Source organism: Bufo bufo, chromosome 2 (genome assembly GCF_905171765.1).
Source record: "Bufo bufo chromosome 2, aBufBuf1.1, whole genome shotgun sequence".
In the NCBI taxonomy this organism is placed as follows: domain Eukaryota; kingdom Metazoa; phylum Chordata; class Amphibia; order Anura; family Bufonidae; genus Bufo; species Bufo bufo.
Window position 1 is genome coordinate 467870564 of NC_053390.1, and position 18413 is coordinate 467888976.

The following is an 18413-nucleotide window of genomic DNA, read 5'->3' on the forward strand; positions in this document are numbered from 1 at the left end:
ATCAGGGTTTGCCAGCACCTCAGGGATTCTAGGGGCTCTACGGGCCTGTCTGTGCGGTGGCTGCGACGGGGTAACTAGTGCACGTGCCACCGTACCAGCTTCAACTGCCCTTCTGGTGCTCGCTACTTCACCAGGTTGTACGGCAGTGCTGGTACTAGGTCCAGGAAGGGCTGCGCTGCTGGTGTATGCCTCACCACGTGATCCGGCAGCGACAGCCCCACTCTGCTGCTCTTGAAGCGGATCCTGCATAACCTGTGGTCTAGCGACACGGGGCCGGGTACGCCTGGTGCTGCCAGGGACCTCAACCTCCTCGTTCGAACTTTGGGTCAGAGAGCCACTGCTTTCTACAGGTTCATATTCTGACCCGCTAGATTCGTCAGATGAGGGTTCCCACTCCTCATCCGACTGGGTCAGAATCCTGTAGGCCTCTTCAGAAGAATACCCCCTGTTTGACATTTGGACTACTAAATTTAGGGGTATTCCCTGAGACTACCCAAGAAAAAAAGCAAGCCTGTCTTACAAAGGGGAGGCTAGCGAAGTACCGGGGGCCGCTGCGGTTGATAAAAAATATCAAAACTGATTTTTTTATCGCCGCAGAGCGTGTAAAGTGAATGTGCAGTGATCAAAAAATAATAATTTTTTGTCACTGCGATGGGGCGGGCTTGGGTGAACGCACGTGTGGGCGACCGATCAGGCCTGATCGGGCAAACACTGCGTTTTGGGTGGAGGGGAAACTAAAGTGACACTAATACTATTATAGATCTGACCGTGATCAGTTTTGATCACTTACAGATACTATAAAAGTACAAATGCTGATTAGCGATACGCTAAACAGCGAATAAAAGTGACTGCGGTGCGGTGGGCGCTAACTGATGCTAACTACCTAACCAAGGGGCCTAAACTATCCCTAAAACCTAACAGCCAATACTAGTGAAAAAAAAAAGTGTCAGTTTACACTGATCACTTTTTGTCTTTCACTAAGTGATTGACAGGGGGCGATCAAGGGGTTAATTTGGATGATGGGGGTGATGGATGGTGATCAGGGGCTAAGGGCAGTGTTTGGTGTGTACTCACAGTGATGTCTGCTTCTCTGCTGGATCCAACCGACGAAAAGGACCAGCAGAGGAGCAGAGAAGCCATATAACAGATCATATTTACTAATATGATCTGTTATCTGGCTTGTGATTCGATTTTTTTAAAAATCAGCAACCTGCCAGCGACGATCATTGGCTGGCAGGTTGCTGATGCAATAGTCCTTTAACTTTTGCCGGCCCGCGATGCGCATGCGCGGGCCGGCTGTGACCAAAATCTCGCGTCTCGCGAGAGGACGCGCCGGCGCGTCCAGGAGGAATTAAACAACCACCTCCAGGACGCGTCTGTGCGTACAGCGGTCCGGAGGTGGTTAAAGGTCTCCAAAAGGTGTGGGAGGAGACGGTCCCGGTATTGTTTAAAGAATTCCCCCGGTAATCCATCCGACCCTGGGGCCTTTTCATTAGGGGGAGAGAGCTTAACAGCAATTTCAATTTCCTCCAATGTAGTGGGTTCATCCAGATACGCGGCAGAGTCTAGGGATAATTTAGGGATAGATATTTGGCTAAGATATTTTTTTAATATCATCTCTTGCCATGAACAATTTAGAAGAATATAATTCCTTATAAAAGTTATGAAACTTAAGGATTACTGAACTTTCCACGGAAAGTTCTCCATCAGATGTTCTAATTGCTGCTACTCTGGATGCACCCTCTTGTGACCGGACCACCCTAGCTAGCAGACTACCTGTACTCTCCCCTGCCTCAAAGTATTTTTGTTTGGTGAAGAGCGGTTTATTGTCCGCTATATGTAACAAATGATCAGTGAGTTTGGATTGCGCTTCTCTCCATACTGCCTCAGACTGCTGAGAGGGTGTACTTATATCTGCTTGCTCACTCCTTATCACTTCCTGCTGTATAGCTTTAGTGAGTTCCCTAGTTATCATTTTCTGTATATAAAGACCTCTCATATATGCTTTCATTGCATCCCATACTGTCCCAATGGGTGCTGACCCTATGTTAAAATTAAAGAATTCCCTTATATATTCTGTCAGGGGATCTTCCTTATCTAACAAGTGTATCTAAAAAGGGTTAAGTTTCGAGAGCGTTAAACCGCAGCGCCCCCTGTCTTTTTCAAATCTCAATTCTATATGTATAGGAGAATGATCCGAGAGGCATTGCGGTAAATATTCAATAACAGAGGTATATGGCAAAGCTTCCAGGGATCCAATGGGTAGATCTATTTTGGACAAAGAATTATGGGACGCAGAGAAGCAGGAGTACTGCCGTTCCTGAGGGAATCTAATTCTCCATAGGTCGTGCAGGTCCAGCTCTCTGAGTCATTTTTGCCAATGTGGTTTCCCCAGTATGTGTTAGGTCATTAGGCTGCGGGAACTTATCCATAGAAGGGTTCAGATATTTGTTAGTCACCCACCATCAGGACTGGCGCCTGGGGGCCCTGCACTATCCATGTCATTACCTATCCATGTCATACAGTGGAGTATGGCGGTGGAATGTATATGGCAATTAGAAGAAATTGTACCCCAAAAATAGAACAGTGCAGACAGACATATCGGCCCTCAGTATCAATTTTGCTAGAGTGACACTCAAAGGGAATGGCTCTATGAACCAGGACACTAACCCCTCTAGCGTGCGTAGAGAAAGTGGAATGAAAGGCCTGTGAGATCCATGCTTTATGAAGCAGTCTTTGGGATTGTTTAGACAGGCGAGTCTCAGTGAGACACATTATAGCTGGTTGATATATCGGGACAGCCGTAAAAACCGCTTGACGTTTAGAAGGATCTCCCAGGCCTCTAACATTCCATGCCAAAACGTGAGTTTTATCCGCCATCATTCCGTGATAAGCATAGGAGAGAGGGCGGACCAGGTACCCATATAAAACAATCGCCATATGGCAAATGAACAATAGCATGCACTGTCTCTCTGCAGATCTTAACCCCCGATGAACCATAAACATAATTCCTATAAAAGAACAAACTTTTGATGGTCCCCAAGCAGGACCTGAGGCACAGGGAAAGTTCCTGTAACCCGTAACATAGGAAGCGGTAACACATCCGCATTTACGGACCAGATCTCTGATAGAGATCCGGGCAGCAATAAAAGAGGGCATAACCGGCATGTTTAACTCTTGACATGTCAGCAAGACAAGTAACAATAACACCGTTATGAATACTAAAGTCAGTGTTGTTGTATAGCACCAGATTGCTACTCCAGGACACGGTAGTGATCATGTAAGAACGGACTCATAACAAGCATTAAACATTATACTTATCCGCCCGTCCCCATAGTCTTCCATGGTGTCTCAGGAAAAGTCCCAGGCATGGCATTTCACGCTCTTCTATCAGTCGTTTTCATAGCGTTCAGACGTCAGGGATTCCATTTGTTCAACCCAGTGGCTGGCTTCCTCCGGAGATTCGAAAAAATGGGTTTTTCCTTTAAACATTATCCGCAGCTTTGAGGGATAAAGCATGGAGTTTTGGATATTTTGTGAGTGTAGTCGTTTCTTGACGTCCAGGAATTGTGCACGCCATCTCTGCACCTCCGCTGAGAAGTCCGGAAAAATGGAGACTCTTTGTCCATCTATGAATAGATTCTGGTGTTCTCTTGCCTTGCGGAGAATGGTATCTCTCTATCTTGAAAGTGTAGAATCCTCATTAGCATTGGTCTAGGAGGGCCTCCCTGTGGTGGTGAGCGAGACGGCACTCTGTGCGCCCTCTCTATAGCAAAGAAGGGAGACAGAGTCTTTTCCAAATCTCTTTTTGAACCAGTCCTCAAAGAAATGGACAGCGTGGGACCCTTCAGATTTTTCAGGAACTCCCACTATGCGAAGGTTGTTTCGACGCAATGTATTTTCCAAGTCCTCCGTTTTATTTATTAGGGGAGTGATGTTGTGGATTACTTTAGCCAGATCACGTTTCATAGGGGGGACCTGATCTTCCAGGCGGGATACGCGTCCCTCTGCTTCAGCCATTCTTTCAATAACTTTCCTGATGTCCTGTCTAATAAAGGACACATTCTCTTGGAGGGACCCAATGGATGTATTAAGGGTCATCAAGGCTGCACTACATTGGTGCACAGCTGCATAAATGTCCTTAGTGGTAGGATCAGACAGCAGTGGAAGCATGGGGATAGAAGGCTGCATTTGGGCTTTGCACAGAGAACTATGCTCGGTGGGGGGCCCCCCGTCACTTGCCTTCACCTCCTCCACGTGGGATCCGCCATCTTGAGAACAGGAATCTCCCTCTGCAGCATGAGCGGCCGAAGTCACCGCTTGTTCTGCCAGGACTCCGGGCACATTATCCTCCGGTGCGAGGGTCTCTTTAGAGGGGGAGGACATGTGCATACTGTTCCAGGCGCGCTGCTACCTCTGCCGCCTTAAGCGAAGCGGTCGCGCCATGTTGCTTCACTGGGGTCGGTCCCACCACCTCCTTATCCTTCGGTGCCCAAACGAGTCATATTGGCCAGGGGTAGTAGGAAGATCTCCCTCGATAGTGTGATGGTGCTCGGCTGTTCAGATCGCCACAGAATGGAGACTGATTTTAGCAGGCGCTGCCCGGGAGCTCTAGCGCACACGTCTTCCTACATTGCCGGCCAGGCCACGCTCCCGTATTTCAGTGCTTTTTAAGATGGATATACCTCAAAGTAGTTACTTAACCCCTTCTACCCCAGGCCAGTTTTCGCCTCCTGCCCAGGCCATTTTTTGCAAATCTGACATGTCACTTTATGTGGTATTAACATTGGAACACTTTTACTTATCCAAGCCATTCTGAGACAGTTTTCTCGTGACACCTTGTACTTCATGATACCAAAAAATTTAAAAAATTTGTGATACCTCAAAATATTTATAACTTAAAGGGGTTGTCCGGGATCAAACTTATTTTTTTTAAAACATCTTACTCACCTTTAGTAGCCAAGTCTATATTCCCAAGGTGTTTTGAGGTATCTTTTACACTGGAGCATGGCTCCTACAGCCCTGAACACATTGTTTACATATCTGTTTATCTGTTCCTTCACTTCCTGCCGCACTGCATTGTGGGTCCCAGTGCAGGGCGGCATCTGCTGATTTCTCCTGTCTAACATCGTGTCCCTGCACCCGCCCCCTCATACATATTCATGCATCCTGCACAGCCTCCACTCCTCCTTCGATCCGCCCCCTCATAAATATTCATCCTCCTGGCTTATATTCCTCCCTCATATGTACACCCATAAACTTCTCCTTGCTCTATCTCTGGCATCTGTCATGTGCTCAGTGTTTGCAGAGCTTAGAGACAATCAGACACCGTCACACTGTAAGGGGCACGCTCCCACATGCATCCATAAACATACCGGACAGTCACACTGTAAGGGGCACGCTTCCACATGCATCCATAAACATACCGGACACAGTCACACTGTAAGGGGCACGCTTCCACATGCATCCATAAACATACCGGACACTGTCACACTGTAAGGGGCACGCTTCCACATGCATCCATAAACATACCGGACACCGTCACACTGTAAGGGGCACGCTTCCACATGCATCCATAAACATACCGGACACCGTCACACTGTAAGGGGCACGCTTCCACATGCATCCATAAACATACCGGACACCGTCACACTGTAAGGGGCACGCTTCCACATGCATCCATAAACATACCGGACACTGTCACACTGTAAGGGGCACGCTTCCACATGCATCCATAAACATACCGGACACTGTCACACTGTAAGGGGCACGCTTCCACATGCATCCATAAACATACCGGACACCGTCACACTGTAAGGGGCACGCTTCCACATGCATCCATAAACATACCGGACACCGTCACACTGTAAGGGGCACGCTTCCACATGCATCCATAAACATACCGGACACAGTCACACTGTAAGGTGCACGCTCCCACATGCATCCATAAACATACCGGACACCGTCACACTGTAAGGGGCACGCTCCCACATGCATCCATAAACATACTGGACACAGTCGCACTGTAAGGGGCACGCTCCCACATGCATCCATAAACATACCGGACACAGTTACACTGTAAGGGGCACGCTCCCACATGCATCCATAAACATACCGGACACGTCACAATATATATATATATAATTATTTTTATTTTTTTCCAAGGCAAGCCTTATATACTGACCTGGCAATCAGTTAAAACCGATGTATAAGGCTACTTTCACACTTGCGGCAGGACGGATCTGACAGGCTGTTCACCCTGTCGGATCCGTCCTTCCGCTATTTCGCCGTGCCGCCGCTCCGTCCCTATTGACTATAATGGGGACGGGGGCGGAGCTCCGGCACAGTACGGCAGTTCGCGGTGAGAGGCCGCCGGACTAAAAAGTCGGATATGCAGGACTTTTAGTCCGGTGGCCTTTCGCCGTGCACCGCCGTGCTGCGCCGGAGCTCCGCCCCCGTCCCCATTATAGTCAATGGGGACGGAGCGGCGGTCCGGCGGCACGGACAGCCTCATTACATAAATAGGATTATCCGTTTATTTCAAATCAACAAAAAAAAAAAGCAGACTGATTACACTATTATTACCTTTTCTTTCAACTGAGCCATTGTTTTATTTATTTTTTTATACACAATCAACATGCCATTGTCTAAATGCAATATATGCAATTAGCACGGCCATGTCATCCTGTGGTGAAAGGAATTCCTCCTGTCTAAAGCCTTCTGCCCCATTAGCTAGTAATTCTGATGGAAGGAGTTTTCTATGCTAACAAGCATAGTAATCCTCCTCCATTCATTGTAATGCTGAAGGGCCGGTGACGTCACCGACTGGGGGCGGGGCTTAGCGCGATGCCGGCCGGACAAGTTACCGCCCCTCCAACCTCTCTGCATTATTATCTAGACTGCCAGTGACGTCACCAGGCTCCCTGGCAGAGGAAGAGGAAGCTATGCTCGCCTGCTAGGGACCCGGTACGTCACTGAAGATAAGAAAACACTCACTTCCGGGCATGAATTGAAAGGAGGAAAACAGGGCTTCAGCAATATGTTCTAAAGGTACCACATGCATGTCTGTAATGTTTATGTCATTAGATTACTAATAGACAAATGTTCCCAATCCCGGACAACCCCTTTAACATTCCCCATATGTCTACTTTATGTTGGCATCATTTTTTAAATGTCATTTTATTTTTTAGGACATTAGAAGGCTTAGAATTTTAGAAGCAATTCTTAAAATTTTAAAGAAAATTTCCAAAACTCACTTTTTAAGGACCAGTTCAGATCTCAAGTCACTTTGTGGGGCTAACAGTGGAAGCCACCCATAAATGACCCAATTGTAGAAACTACACCCCTCAAGTTACTCAAAACTGATTTTACTAACTTTGTTTACCATTTAGGTGTTCCACAAGAATTAAAAGGAAATGGAGATAAAATTTCCCTTTTTTTGACAGATTTTCCATTTTAATCAATCCCCCCCCCCCCCCCTATTGTCCATGACCGCACCATGAGAGATGGTCTGCCTCCCAGGACAGGAAACCCACAGGTATAAAGGAAGAAAAAAAAAAGAGGAGCCTCTCTCTTCCCCAGTGGTTTCCTGTCCTTGGAAGTGGATCCTACAGGTATGGCCATAGAGGGGAGTAGTTTCTTCCTGGACTATTAAGAAAAGTTTTATTTAGCTGGGGGTGTGTGCGCCGGGTGAGTTCCCCGCTCCACACACCCGGAAGACACAGGAAGCATCAGAGTACAGGAGCTCTGTACTAGGATCGGGACCCAAGGAGTGATGCCTGTACTGGGTGCGCACGATGTGTTTTTTCAAACTCCATCTCTGCTCGTTCTTCCCTTACTAACCGGGTTGAAGAAAGCAGGGAAGCGGGCATCTCCGGCAGAAGCATGTAAACGGGATTCCAGGCTGTTGAATGTGGAGAGGCTCCCATGCGGCAGACTATGCCAGGAAGGGGGCGGAGACAAGATTGGCATGGTGAGGCATGCGCATGTGACGTCATAAATCCTGCGAGATTTGCCCTGCAGACCAGGAAGGTGGGAAAAAAGCCGGTTTTAAAAGTCAGAACCCAGCTACATGCCGAGATCCTTTGTCTGGAAGGTCTGGATCCAGGCTGTTGAAGGTCATGGAGAGTACTGGTGACCAGAAGAAACCATCTACCCCTATGCCTGTGGTATGGATGGAGGGTATGTACGGTGGTATGTAGGGATCGACCGATTATCGGTTTTACCGATATTATCAGCCGATATTCAGGATTTTGACAGTTATCGGTATCGGCATCTATTTTGCCGATATTCCGATAACGTATGGGGAACACAAATCGCGCTGCTCTCAGCGCTCTGTGTTCCCTCAGCAGCACAGGGGAGAAGGAAGCAGTGTCACCCTCCCCCTGTGATGCCGCTGCCGCCAATGAGAGGAGAGAAGACAAGAGGAGGGGAGGGGCTGTGGCCACTGCGCCACCAATGATGTTGACTTATTCATTCAAATTGAACAGGAGGCGGGAGCTGGCTGCAGAATCACATAGCCGGCTCCCGACCTCTGAGCGGTAGCTGCGATCCGCGGTAGTTAACCCCTTAGGTGCCGCGGATCGCAGCTACCGCTCATAGAGGTCGGGAGCCGGCTATGTGATTCTGCAGGCAACTCCCGCCTCCTGTATATGAATAAAAGAGATATTTATTTACATTGGTGGCGCAGTGTGGCCCCCCCCAAGCCCCCCCGTATTAAAAACATTGGTGGCGCAGTGCGCCCCCCACCCAAGGCCCCCCCCCCCCCCCCCCCCCCCCCCCAGTTTTAATCATTGGTGGCAGTGGCCACAGGGTCCCCTCTCCCCTCCTCCTCCGATCTGAGCCCCAGCAGTGTAAGCCTGGGGCTCTGATCGGTTACCATGGCAGCCAGGACGCTATTGAAGCCCTGGCTGCCATGGTAAGCTCCATGCTGCTGTGTGCACAAAGCACAGAGCAGCAGGGACAGTGTGAGATCCTATTCACCCTGATAGAGATCTATCAGGGTGAATAGGACAAGGGTTCTATAGGACAATGTGGATTGTGTACAGCAAAGTTAGCTCCCGCCTATACTAAGCTACTTTGTCAACCTTGTATTGAGTCTACAATTGCAGAAGAATCTCCTTCCATGATGAAATGCATGAAGAAGTTAATTAAAGAGGAAGGTGGGGAACTCTCTTAAAGGGGTTGTCCGGGTTCAGAGCTGAACCCCGACATACCCATAATTTCACCCTGCTAGCCCTCCTGATGTTGGTATCGGAGCATGTCATGCTCCAATGCGCTCCCTTGCCCTGCGCTGGATTGCGCAGGGCAAGGGCTCGTTTATTTACAATAACACACTGCTGGACGGAGGCTTCCGCCCAGCAGTGTGTTCGGTGATGTCACCGGCTCTGATTTACAGGCTAGGGCAGCGCTAAAGCTCGCCCATCAGTGCCGGTCACCGTAACTCCAAAAAATGTCTTTGCCCTGTGCGATTTAGCGCAGGGCAAAGAAGAGCATCGGAGCATGAAATGCTCCGATGCACAAGTCAGGGGGGCTGCCTGGGTGAAAATGGGGTTATGTCCTGGTTCAGCTCTGAACCCGGACAACCCCTTAAAGTCAAAGAAAGTTCCTCATAAATCTCCGGTTTACTCCGATATCTCTAGTTCAGAAGAAGATTTTTTGTTAGAAAGCGGAGACCTGAGCTCAGATTCTTCTTCTGAGGGGGACAGAGGTGGTAAACCCCCGTTTCCTATTCGGGATACGGATCAGCTTTTAAAAGCAATAAGAGCTACCATCAACATTGAAGACCCAAAAAGAGGTCCTTTCAATTCAGTATGTAATGTTTGAAGGTGTAGAGGGAAAAAACAAGCAGAATTTTTTTCATTCATAAAAACTTATTTTCCTTAATATCAAATGAATGGAAAAATCCAGATAAACTGAGTTTTATTCCGTCATCTGTAAAGCAAAAATATCCTTTTGAGGAGTAAGATTGTCAATCTTGGGATCTGGCTCCTAAGATTGATGTACCCATAACAAAGATATCTCGTAGATCCTCCCTTCCTTTTGATGATTTGGGTCAGTTAAAAGACCCTATGGATAGGAAGGCAGACAGTTTAAGACGTACATGGGAATTACTGGGGGCTTCCTTTAAGCCTAATATTGCCGCTACTTGCACAGCCAGAGCCCTGATTTTATGGATTAAACAGCTTGAGTCTCAGATTAAATTGTTCTCTGGAGACTGTTATTTGAGAATATTCCAGTTATTGTTAAGACTGCGTCCTTTTTAGCGGATGCTTCTGTAGACGCTGTTAGATTATCTGCCAGAGCCGCTTCGTTATCTAACTCTGCCCGGAGGGCCTTATGGTTAGAGTTGGTCAGGCGATGTAGCATCAAAGAACCGCCTATGTAACATCCCTTGCGAAAGAAAGTATTTATTTGGCTCCACCTTGGATGACATTTTAGAAAAGGCTGATGATAGGAAAAAGGGGTTTCCCTCTGGCTTCCACAGACAATATAATCCCTTTCATGAGAATAAAAGATTTCCCGATAGAGATAGGAACATGGGTAGAAAAGATAACAGATGGAAATTCTCCTCTTCTAAATCTTCATGTTCAGAGGTCAGGGCTCTGCCCACAGGAAGGATAACACACAATGATGCCAGGGTGGGAGGAAGATTGTCAAACTTCCTCCCCGCCTGGACCAAAATTACAAACAGCAATTGGAAAAATCTAAAAGAGGGGTTCAGGTTGGAATTCTGCTCTTCTCCTCCAGAATTTTTTTTTTTGTTTCAGAAATAAGTCAGAATTCGCAGGGGGCGCTCGAAAGAGAGGTGGATACGTTGTTAAGGAAAGGTGCTCTTATTTCTTGCCCTCCTGGAGAAGAAAGTTTGGGTTATTATTCCAATCTCTTTCTAGTAAAGAAGCCAATGGGGATTACAGGACAATTATAAATTTAAAAGAGTTGAACAGATTTCTGAAATACAGAAAGTTCAAGATTGAGACATTCAGATCTCTAGTAAACCTCCTTTGCAAACATTGCTTTATGGTAGTCCTGGATATATAGGATGCATATTACCATCTGCCAATTTATCCTGGTCACCAAAAATTTCTGAGAGTAGCACTGCATCTGAAGGGGAGAGTAAGACACTTTCAGTTCCAGGTGCTTCCGTTCGGGATTTCTATGGCTCCCCGTATATTTACCTAGTTGGTGGTGGAGATGGCTGCTCACATAAGAGAGAAGGACATCTTGTTTGTTCCCTACCTGGATGATTTTTTTAATAGTAGCCCCATCCAGGGAGAGATCCTGGAATCATTGGGTTGGATAGTGAAAATGGAGAAATCCAGGATGATCCCCCTACAGTCACAGAGGTTCCTGGGGATTTTGCTTGTCTCGACCTCCCAGAGATCCTTTCTGACCTTTGAACAAAGTAAGCTCAGTGGTGCGAGATCTAATTCTATGTTCTTACATTTCAGTCAGGAAAGCTATGTCCATCCTCGGTACCTTGACATCATACATTCCAGCAGTTTTATGGGCTCAAGCTCATTCCAGGGATCTGCAGTGGTAGATTCTCCAGTCATGGTCAGGGAGGCCAGAAGAGCTGAGCAGCAAGATTCTAATCTCCAGTAAGACCCATCGGTCACTAGAATGGTGGCTGATACAGGAGAATCTAGATCAGGGGGTCCCGTGGAAGGTGGTAAACCCTTTAGTAGTCATTACAGATGCCAGTCTGTCTGGGTGGGGGGGGCCCATGTTCTGGACAGAGTTTTTCAGGGATCCTGGGGCAGTGCAGATTGGGAGATTTCTCCCAAAGCAAAAGAATTGACAGCAGTTCTAAAGACTCTGCAGAAGATCCTGCCTTGGCTTCAGAACCAGCATTTAAAGGTTTTGTCCGACAATGGTTCCGTGGTGGCCTACTTAAATCATCAGGGGGGAACCCATTCCAAGGAGTTGATGGGAATTACGAATCGCATATTTCCTTTGTTGGAGGGCAGGTGTTGTCACTATCAGCCCTTCATATCAGGGGTATAGACAACAGGCAAGCCGACTACCTAAGTTGAAACAGACTAGACCAGAGGGAATGGCCCTTGAATCAGGACCTATTTGCAAAAATAGCAAGCCTGTGGGGTTGCCAGACATAGACCTCTTTGCTACAAGAAGCAACAGGAAGGTGAAAAGGTTATTTTTCCATTTGTCCAGGGGGTTCTCCCACAGCAGTGGATGCCTTCCTTCAGGCTTGGGACAGGGGTCTTCTGTATGCTTTCCTTCCATTACAATTGATTCCCAGGGTGTTGAACAAAATAAGGTAAGACAGAGCTTCTGTGATCTTCATAGCCGCCTTTTAGCCCCGTCGAGCATGGTTCACCTGGTTAAGACTACTGTAGGTCAGGGAGCCATGGGTCCTTCTGGAAATTCAGGATCTCTTGTGTCAAGGCCCAGTGACAGCTTGGTTTGTGTCAAGGGCCTTCACTTGACAGCTTGGTTTTTGAAAGGTCACTATTGATCCAAGGATACATCCCTCGCAGGGGATACACAGAAATCATAAGAGATCCCTAAGGATCTTACAAGAGGTACATAAAAACCCATTCTTAATCAGAGAGGAGTGAGGAACAGATATAATAAAGCTCTGATCCAGAACATGAGTCTTACATTATTATACATCAGGTGGGCTATCAATATTTGGCCCAGAGTGTATGCATGCGTTGTGCAATGTTAGGGAGGATGAGCACCAGTCTCCCCATACCTTGTGAAAGTTTTGTGGGCATTTTCTGTGCATGAATATAATTATTTTTTTTCCATGCTCACAGCATGATTTACTAGTGATTTCCACTGGCTTAGTGTGGGCGCTCTATCGGCCATCCACCTCAAAGCAATGGCTTTTTTAGGAAGGAATAGGATCTCACTCAAACACTCTATGGTAATACCCTGCTCATCTAATATACCCAGTACACAAATGTTAGGACACAGCGGTACTGCAGAGGGAACCATAGTTGAAAATACTTCTACCACCTCCCTCCAGTAGCCTCTCAAGTAAGTACAATCCCACATCAGATGCCAAAAGTCAGCATTATCCCTCAGGCATCTATGGCATCTATTGTGTGACAGCTTACCCATTTAGTGTAACCTAGTGGGCGTAAGGTAACTTCTGTGCAATATAAACAGCTGAATCAATCTATTGTTGATTGATGGAGAGACCTTCAGCGGAGCCATTAAAGCCTCGTTCCAGTCGTCAGACGGTATTGACATTTTCCATTTACTCTCAATAGCGAGAGGGTTCGTCATGCGATTACTGAGCAGATGTGTATAAAGCACAGAGATGATGCCCCTCGGACCCTGCGACCTTTTAGTATGCCTATTAAAGAGTATTTTGAGATGCCTCGCCCTCTTTTCCCAAACTGGGCCTTTAACGCCTGTCTCAGTTGCAGGTATCTAAAGAAAAAGTTGCGGGGCAGCCCGAATTTCTCCTGCATCTGCGAGAAGAAGCACAAGGTCTCTTCGACAGTCTCTACCTTATTAAAAAGTAGAAAGGAAGTGACTACAAGCATATACGCTAGATCAGGGGCCGGCAACCTTTTTTGTACGGAGTGCTGATTTTAAAAAAATTAATCAAAGCTGAAGCGCTCGGGAAAGTAATTTAACACAAATATGTGACGTAAACCAGGTATTTACTAGCTATGTTCAAAAAGTCTCAACAACACTGCCTGACCTGCACGGCTTAAAGAGGTTTACAACTTTTCAGAAAAATAGTTAGTAAAGATTGTCACTGCTCCTCGGAATCCTCCTAAGGGACCAATATATGGGGGAGCCCCTCCCACCAATCGTACAGTGGGGAAGAGCAGCCTTCACTCATTTTAAATATGTCTACTGTTTGTTTCAGTTTTAAATAATAAAGCATTTTTGAAAAAAAAAGTTTTTGTGTCTCCATTTTCAGAAACACCATATTTTTATTTGTATGCTGATCGTCTTGTGCAGGGGCTTTTTTGTAGGAAGAGTTGACTTTTTTTTTATTGCTGCCATTTTTGGGTTTTAATAATTCATTATTACACTTTATTGGGAGAGGTGACCAAAACTTGGTTGTTTTGGCACAGTTTTTATTATTTTTACAGCGTTCACCTAAGGGGTTAGGTCATGTGACATTTTTATAGAGCAGATCGTTACGGATGTGGCAATACTGAATATGTATACTTTTTTCCTATTTATTTAAGTTTTACACAATAATAGCATTTTTGAAACAAAAAAAATGATGTTTTAGTGTCTCCATTGTCTGAGAGTCATATTTTTTTTTGATTGTCTTGGGTAGGATCTCCTTTTTTGTGAGATGAGGTGACGGTTTGATTCGTACTATTTTGGGGGGGAATACGCCTTTTTGATCGCTTGGTGTTGCAATTTTTGTGATTTGTAAGGTGACAAAAATGGTTTTTTTTTGCACTGTTTTTATTTATTTTTACGGTGTTCAGCTAAGGGGGTTAGATCATGCCATATTTTTATAGAGCTGGTTGTTACGGATGCAGCGATACCTAATATGTCTACATCAGGCTGCCTTGTCACTCCATCGTGGGGACCCGATGGGCTCCCTCACCCTCCGCATGCTGACCGTGTCATAGAAGTGGTTATTCTGCTGACATTTGCTTTTACAGTGTTGCTGGCAGATACAGTAGGGGCCCGGCTATCTGGGACTGCCGGGCCCCTGCAGTAATCAGGCATGCACCGCTCCGGTGCCCGCCCGATCACCATGACATAATAGTACGTCAAAATGCGGCAAGTCACTTGCCGCCATGACTTACTATTACGTCATATGTCGGGAAGGGGTTAATATCCCCCATGTGTTTGTTTGCATCGTTTTGTAAATGTCATGTTTTTTTTTTTTTTTTTTTTTTTTCGAATGTTGAAAGGCTTAGAATTTTAAAAGCAATATTTGAAATTTTGAAGAAAATGTCCAAAACCAACTTTTTCAAAGGCCAATTTAGTGATATAGTCATTTTATCTGGCTAATGTAATAGAAACCATCCATAAATTACTCTTAAACTACGTCTCTCAAAACATGATTTTTCAAAGTTTGCTAATCGTTTTGGATTACCAAGAATTTAATGGAGGTGTACTTTCAAAATTTCCTTTATTTTTTTTTTTTTTTTTTTTTTTTTTACCATTTTAATCAAATTTTTCCTGTAACACAGCCAGGGTTATCGGCCAGACAAACCTCAATATTTACTGTATTTTTCGCTTTATAAGACGCACCTGATAAGACGCACCTGATAAGACGCACCTAGATTTTTGAGGAGGAAAATAAGAAAAAAAAATTTGAACCAAAAGGTGTGCTTTTGAACTAATGGTGGTCTGTGGATGACGCACTGTTTTGGGGGGGACCGGTGGATGACGCACTGTTTTGGGGGGGACCGGTGGATGACGCACTGTTTTGGGGGGGACCGGTGGATGACGCACTGTTATGGGGGGGATGTAGCATCATATATAGCATCTTATGTAATAGGGGTCACTATTCACACAGGGACAATATACTGTGACACATATGATACTGTGCCCAGCATAAGATGATCTTATGCTGGTCACAGTATCATATGTGTCACAGTATATTGTCCCTGTGCGAATAGTGACCCCCATTACACCACAGGGCACACAGTAGACTTTGTATGTAAAATATTTTAATGGCTCTGCTTTCTTCTATAACAGTACTCACTATAAAAGCAGCAGTCCGGCCAGCACGTGACGTCACTCACTCAGTCACGCTCCTGCCAGCTTCATTAATGAAGTGGGAGGAGCATGACCAAGTGAGTGACGTCACACGCCGGCTGGACCGCTGCTTTCATAGTGAGTACTGTTATAGAAAGCAGAGTGTAATGAAGCAGTTTTCATATGTAAAGTCTATAATCTTCAAGCAGTGTCTCTGCTTTAAACTAGGGCAATTCTCTGTAGTATTACAACTCACTATGAAAGCGGCAGGCAGGGCGGCAGCGTAGCCTCACGATGCTCACTCATTCACGCTCCTGCTCCGCCTTCATGAATGAAGTGGGAGGAGCGTGAATGAGTGAGCATCGCCAGGTTACGCTGCCACCCTGCCTGCCGCTTTCATAGTGAGTTGTACTACTACTACAGAGGATTGCCCTAGTTTAAAGCAGAGATGCTGCTTGAAGATTATAGACTGTACATGTGAAAATTGCCGTGAGCGCGGCCCGATGTATTACAGTACAGTGACTGCATCGGGCCCCGCCGCGAGTGTTGCCAGCCTCCGTCCCCTCCTCCCACCCCTCTGATACATTGCGGCTTGCGATGTATCAGCGTCACCAAAGTAAACATGGCAGTGTTCGCTTTATAAGACGCACTGCCATTTTCCCTCCACTTTTGGGGGGGGGGAAGTGCTTCTTATAAAGCGAAAAATACGGTATTTGTTACTCTGAATTTGAAGTTCACAGAAACCTAAACTGCTGCATGAGCACACTGCAGAGCTCAGAAGGGAAAGGCTTCATATGGTTTAATAGGAGGGCAGATTTTGCAGTAATAATTTTCGGGCACCATGTCTCATTTGAAGAGACCCAGAGGTACTCCTACAGTGGAAACTCCCCAAAAACTGACCCCATTTTGGTTACTACACCCCCAAGGAATTTTTCAATGTGGGTGATGAGAATTTCTGTCCAACATAGAATTTAGAAACACTTGGCCATGAAAATGAAAAATTGCATTTTTTACAAGAAAATGTTGCACAAAGGCACACATTTTTCATTTTCTGGGGGTAAAAGGAGAATATACAGCTTACAATAAGTTACTCATTTTCTATTGAATACGGCAACACCCTATATTTGGTCATAAACTGATGTGTTGGCACACAGCAGGGTTCAGAAGGGAAGGAGCACCATATGATTTTTGCAGTGCAGATTTTGATGGAATGGTATTTGGGCGCAATGTTGCTGAGGCACCCATATAGTGGAAACCGCCAATAAGTGACCACATTTGGAAACTATACCCACTAAGGTATTCACCTAGTGGTATACGTTTTATATTTTAATTATAATTTATACAGTGACGTGAACAAATTTAATTTTAGTTGGAATAATTTAGACAAGGTGGGCTACAAAATTGTGAAAAATTGACAACTGGACAACATGAAAGGATAAAGAGGGTTTTGTGAAAATAAAAGTATACAATTTCACGTCAAAAGAAGTAAATTTTGAAGCACCTTTTCGTACAGAGGCCAGATTTTGATGGACATGTTTCACATTGATAGCTGGTTTCCTTTTTGATACCATTAGTTCTGAGCATACCAACTAAACAGAAAACAAGTAACTAAAATACTTCATATATAGATATATAAAAAATTACATGGCGTTGCCATGTGCAGATGGGGGCGGGGGGAGATATGTAGTGCTTGGTGCTACTCTGGCAGGAGCACTGGGTGTACTGGGGCTTACTGGGTGTCTCGTGCCGGGGGTCATACGAGCTGGACAAGGCAAAACAGGCCAAGCACCACGGAACACATAACCGTACAAAGGAACCAAGACACTTAACAATGACAGTAATAGAAGACCTCAATGTACTGAACCAAATCAGTGGGTGTGAACCCACTGCGCCACTGACTAGCAATACTCTGGAGAAGCGTAACAGCAACATCTGGTCTTCACTAGCGCCTCTGGTGGTGAGGATAGACTTGAAAAAAGGAAAAGTTTGTAGCAGCACAACGAAAAATTGGTAAATACGGAACCTTTCTAGTGGTGGTGCCGGCAGTGTTGGGAGCCAGTCTGAAGCTCCCCCTTCAACATGTCATTCATATAAAAAAATGCAGCACTCAGTTGTCTTCAATTATGCATATTTATTCACCAACACAATGCAACGTTTCGACCGACCTGGTCTTTCTCAAGCAACAAATAATGTGAACAAAACCAGATAAAATATATATACAAACCGGATTCCAAAAAAGTTGGGACACTATACAAATTGTGAATAAAAACTGAATGCAATGATGTGGAGGTGCCAACTTCTAATATTTTATTCAGAATAGAACATAAATCACGGAACAAAAGTTTAAACTGAGAAAATGTACCATTTTAAGGGAAAAATATGTTGAATCAGAATTTCATGGTGTCAACAAATCCCCAAAAAGTTGGGACAAGGCCATTTTCACCACTGTGTGGCATCTCCCCTTCTTCTTACAACACTCAACAGACATCTGGGGACCGAGGAGACCAGTTTCTCAAGTTTAGAAATAGGAATGCTCTCCCATTCTTGTCTAATACAGGCCTCTAACTGTTCAGTCGTCTTGGGCCTTCTTTGTTGCACCTTCCTCTTTATGATGCGCCAAATGTTCTCTATAGGTGAAAGATCTGGACTGCAGACTGGCCATTTCAGTACCCGGATCCTTCTCCTACGCAGCCATGATGTTGTGATTGATGCAGAATGTGGTCTGGCATTATCTTGTTGAAAAATGCAGGGTC

The 18413-nt window shown here is 45.5% G+C and overlaps 1 protein-coding gene and 1 long non-coding RNA gene across 2 annotated transcripts in view; one reads left to right on the forward strand and one right to left on the reverse strand.

Moving 5' to 3' along the window:
* The window catches only part of MRPL54 (mitochondrial ribosomal protein L54), a 51001-nt gene that overhangs the window by 16261 nt on the left and 16327 nt on the right, over window positions 1-18413 (forward strand). The gene's annotated exons all lie outside the window — the stretch shown is intronic.
* Window positions 4-13826, reverse strand: LOC120989534. Its single transcript, XR_005776274.1, has 3 exons — window positions 12887-13826; window positions 1883-1885; window positions 4-18 (listed from the first exon to the last, which is right to left on the reverse strand). It is a non-coding gene; the product is annotated as an uncharacterized LOC120989534 (long non-coding RNA).